We start from the raw sequence: 5508 nt of genomic DNA on the forward strand, positions 1-5508 counted from the left end.
TTTTTTTTTTAGGATTCACTCTTGGTGTTGTACATTCTACGAGTTTGGCTATTATTGTTTTGCTGTCTGTTTTTGCCTTCAAATCTTTTAATAACTGCATAATATATTTAGTTACTCTGATGTTGGGTGCATATGTATTTATAATTGCTGTATCTCTTGATGAATTGACCCATTTATCATCATATAATGACCTTCTTTGTCTCTTGTTTCAGCTTTTGCCTGATATATCTGCCTCTCCTCTCTTTCGGTTTCTGCTTGCATGGAATGTCCTTTTCCATTTCTTCACGTTCAGCCTATGATTGTCTTTAAAACTAAAAATCTCTTTTCAGTCGTATATAGTTGAGTCTCTTTTTTTTTTTTTAGGCGAGGCAACCCTTGGTTGACCTCATAGATTATAAGGACCTTGTCAGCTTACAATCTCTTAAGGTTTTTTTTTTTTTTAATTTTTTACTCCCGCATCACCTGATCTTCCTAGGAAGTCTCCCATCCAAGTACTAAGCAGGCCCAACCCTGCTTAGCTTCCGAGATCAGACGAGATCGGGCTTGTTCAGAGTGGCATGGCTGTAGACAGGGTCTTTTAAAAAATTTATTCAGTCTTGATGTCTTTTGATTGGAGAACTTAATCTATTTACATTTAGAATAATTATTGATAGATAAGGACTTACTATTGCCATTTTGTCAATTTTTTTCTGTAGTTTCTTTGTTCCTTTCTTCCTCTATTGCCTTCCTTTGTGAATTAGTGATTTTTTGTAGTAGTATGATTTGATTCTTTTGAGAGCTTGTTTGGAAGTTCTAGCAGGGGGAGTACAGTTACTCATATACCCTTGACCGAAGAACGATCCTCTTTCTATCAGGGCAGGTCATCCTCTCCCACTGAATGCCAGGATTCAAGAAGGACACACATAGAGCAGTGATGTAAGAAGGGGGACACCCGCTAACCAACCAGATCGGCCTAATCAATCCTGGTGATTGATGGGGCAACAGATGTCGCAGCCAGATTGCTTTCACATCCTGATTCTTTTCTCTTTATCTTTAATGTATCTACTATAGGTTTTGCTTTGTGATTACTATGAGGCTTTCATAATACATCTTATAACAGTGTATTTTAAGCTGATGACATCTTACTTCAATTGCATAAAGAAAGCTCTACATATTTACTTGTCCTTCCACCCCCATATTTTATGTTGTTGATGTCACAATTTACATCTTTTTTTACTGAATGTCCATTAAGAGAATATTTAGCTATAGTTAACTTTTGTCTTTTAGCCTTTACACTAGACTTTAAAGTGATTTATACACCATAGTATTAGAGTATTGCAAATTTGACTTTATTTTTAAATTTAGCAATGAATTTTAAATTTTCATGTTTTCTGGTTACGAATTAGTGTCCTTTTGGTTCAGCTTGAAGAACTCTCTTTAGAAATTCTTGTAAGGAAGGTCTAGCAGTGATAGAGTCCCTTAGCGTTTGAGGAATCTGATTACATCAATCCCTTGCTTTCAATGACTCTATTGTTTTTAGGATAAAGTACAAATCCCTTAACACGGTCTATCAAAGTCCTTCATGAGCTGCCTTCTCTCTGTTTCATCACTTTGTTTTTCAATGGTGGTAAGTGGCAGAGCTGGGATTTGAACCCAGATAATCAACTTCCAGAGCTAATATCTTTTTTTGCTTCATTGCATTGTCCCAGCAGTCAGCCATATTGAATTTCTTTCATTATTTCCCATAAACTATGGCTTTTCTTGGCTTTAGACTTTGTTACATTCTGTCGCCTCTGTCTGGAATTTTCTCCGTCCACTCTCTTGGCTTGGGAAATCCCTACTTATCTGTCGCAGTTCTCTGAGAAGCTTTACATGATTCCCCAATTCTGGGTCAAAAGCCCCTTACCTATATTCCTATAATTTCTTTTTCTTCCTTTGACATGTAACGTATTCATTATATTGTAGCTGCCAGTTTATTTACCTCCTTGACAAGAATTTAGGTTCTGTGATTTTAGGAACTGAGATTATCTTATGCCTCATTACATCCCCAGTGCCTACCATGTAGTAGGCACCAGGAACATATTTGTCTCATAAACGAACAGATATTTAAAATTCTTTAACAAGGTATTCTACTCTGGAAGTTTTTAGAAACTTAATACAGGAAGTTGGGAAGGGTGTACTATAGTTGTTTTCCTGTTTGTATCTCTCGTGTGGGCGATTCGAAACATAACCTAGAGAGAGTTTAAAGGCAGAGGAGGTACTGAGGCGAGACGAGGAAAAAAGAGAAATCTGGGATGGGTGGAAGCTGGTGGGGCTTCATACTTAGCATTTCCCCCCTCGATGGCTCTTCTTTCCCTGTGTAACAGTATTTGGGACGGGTGGTGTCACACAATCCCCCGCGGGTGTCTTTGGACCCGGGGCAGGAGGCTCTCTCTTCGCTAGGAGCCTCCCCACAGGCGGTAACATCGCGATGTTTCATCACCACTGTACTATCGCGGAGCCTCCGCGGAGCCCAGAACGTTCGCGGAGGGGAACGTCCCAGGGGTCACCGAAAGTTCAGGAACTTTTCATGGGTCACCGAATGTGCAGTCACCCTCCAGCAAGTGGTCTGCCACTGCGCTTGACTTTCACTGGGGCCCAGAACACGGGCCTGGAACCGAGAAGAATGGTGGAAGAATGACGGTGGCCTGACTGGAGCCCCGGAGAGGAAAAATCCCCGCTCGGGAAGTAGACCTGGCCCAAGCCTCACGGGCGTGGTCAAGAGCAGGGACTGCAGGCTAGGTGGGGGCCTCTCCCCTCCAAGGGACAGAAGGTGGAAGATAAAAGGGAAAACCTAGCGTCAGGAAGCGTGGGAAAGCTCTACTTCCAAAAAAAGAGGGACTTTTTATTTTTCCCAGCCAGCAGTGGTGAAGAGCCCCAGGGTCAGTGGACAGAGGAGGCTAACCAGCCTCGTGGGGGACCTTGGGCTGAGGGCAGAGAGCAGCTGGTAGCGGCTCAAACGACAGGTGAGCACTGCCTCCTTTTAAGGACTCCTAGAGGGGGTAATCAAGGAGCGGGTGTTCTGAGATGGTTTGGACTCCCTACTAATTAAGGGGCGGGGCCTGAGCACCAGATTTGGACGTATGGCCGTGAAGGGCTCAGATTTGTGCTCATAATATGAAAGGCTGCAGAAAATACTGGTGGTACTTGGACTTTCACTTGATGCAACAGGTGACCCGTTATGGAACTGAGGAAGAGCTTAGTGGGTGGGACTTCGTGAAGAACCTAGTTATAAAATAATATAAAATCACCATAGAACTAACTATAGCACTGGCAGTGAATCTCCGAGCTTATTTGCTTAGCTTGAGTCCAGAGACATAGATTTATTTATTTCTTGCTTTCCCTCATTCCATTCCTTCTACCTGCCCTCTTTCCTTTCTTCCTCTCCTCACTTTTCATTCCTCCCGTTGCTTTTTCTCCTTCTCATCACTACCTCCTTCCTTACATTAAACCAGGAGTTCTTATCCCAAGAATTCCAGTGAACTAGTCCATGACCTAAGATGGAAAGAAAAATCACATCTTTTTTTTTTTTGTGTGTAACATATAAGTAAATTTTTGCATTTTCTTCAATTATGAAAGTAATTTTAAACTGTAATATTAGTAGTACACGTGACTGTGTCATCAGTAGAAATCTCTTAGAAATAACAGTACCTACACCTTTGTCACCATAGAACTCACAGACGTTGACGTTCACATTGTGGTGTTTAGAAATATTTTTTGCTCATTACTACGGTGAAATTATGAGTTATTTGACTCGCCACCTGATCTTTTGTTTAATGCATTAACATCGAAACATTTAATACTATATCTCTAGTTTAAAAATATTTTGATAAGTATAGTTCAATATAATTGGTTTCCTTTGTGTACTTTTCATCCATTCCTAATCTTACCATGATGAATAGAGGAAAAATTGATGCTGATTTTGAGAAAATAAGTGACCTAAATCTGTGGGCCACAAATCTTTTTCTGATTTAGGTGGTTTCCAGTTCTTTCTTTCAACATAATTAAAGGAGGACCTAATGTAGTTCTTAATAGTTAGGTGATTAAAAGTAATTCTTAATAATAGATCACTGTGGGATTTTTGGCATATAGCTCGGGAAGAGGTCAAAGAATTATGTGATGTTGCTATTGCAAAATGTATCCACTTGTTTATGTGAAAGCTTTCTCAGAATTTATATTTAAAAGTAAATAAAAACAGAAAGGGATTGATTTTATTAGTACATTGACTAATACTATCAGTAAATGCATAGATTTATAAAATAAAATCCACATTTATCTCACTAAGAGAGGTACGATTCCATTAAAATTTTCTTAATAAAAAATAAAAAATTTTCTTATATTTAATATCTATATAAATTTTATTGTGTTTACGCGGTTTTGCTCAATGGGGTACTAATACTAATTGTAATGTCAGATTAATTCAAAAGAAATTTTTTCATACTCTGGGCCTTATGGTCACAGTAAGTGACACCTTGATTTTGGGCTTCTGGCTTCCAGAACTATGAGAGAATAAATTTCTTTTGTTTTAAGCCATCAAGGCTATAGTAATTTGTTACAGCAGCCATAAGAAACTATATATATAAGGTACGTAGCATGTGCAAATGATCAGTTTTATTAGCTACTGCCTAATAGTTTTCCAGAGTGGTTGTACCAATTTAGAGCTACAGTAACAGTGTATGAGAGTTCTAGTTGTTCTATATCAAGTGTTGAGGGCTAGCTATTAAAGAGCCTGACAGTAAATATTTTAGACTTTACAGGCCACATGGACTTGGGGTAGATACTCAGTTCTGCCATAGTAGTGTGAAAGAAGCAATAGACAATACATAAATGAATGGCTGTGTTCTAATAAAACTTTAATGACAAAAATAAATGGTAGGTCCCAGTTTGCTGACCCTTGTTCTATATTCTCACCTTGACATTTTCTGTTCTTTTCATTTTAGCCATTACCAGTAGATGTGTAGTATCTCATTATGGTTTTAAATCACATATCCCTGATGACTAAAAAGTTGAGTATGTTTTCAGGTTTTGACCATTTAGATGTACTCTTGTGAAATGCCTGTTTAAGTATTTTTTCATTTTTAAAATAATAGTTTGAGATATAATTCACATAACATAAACTTCATCTTTTTAAAGTATAAAATTCAGTGGACATTAGTATATTCACAGGGTTATGTAACCATCACCACTACCTAATTTCACAGTATTTTCATCATCCTTCTCCACCAAAAAAAACCCATATTTGTTAACAATTATTGTCCATTTCTCATACTCCTAGCCTCTGGCAATTATTAATCTACTTACTGTCTCTATAATTTGCCTATTCTGGACAATTCATATAAGTGGAATCATACATAGTTCAATATAATTGGTTTCCTTTGTGTACTTTTCTGTCTTGCTTCTTTCAATTAGCATAATGTTTTCAAAATTCACCTGTGTTATAACATGTACTAGTACTTCATTCTTTTTTTATGGCCAGATAATATTCTATTG

At 38.0% G+C, this 5508-nt stretch overlaps 1 pseudogene; it reads right to left on the reverse strand.

The window, feature by feature from the left end:
* Window positions 1-450: 450 nt before the first annotated feature.
* Window positions 451-569, reverse strand: LOC120610010 (uncharacterized; annotated as a pseudogene).
* Between the last annotated feature and the right edge of the window lie 4939 nt (window positions 570-5508).

Source organism: Pteropus medius, unplaced genomic scaffold (genome assembly GCF_902729225.1).
Source record: "Pteropus medius unplaced genomic scaffold, Ma_sr-lr_union100, whole genome shotgun sequence".
Taxonomy (NCBI): domain Eukaryota; kingdom Metazoa; phylum Chordata; class Mammalia; order Chiroptera; family Pteropodidae; genus Pteropus; species Pteropus medius.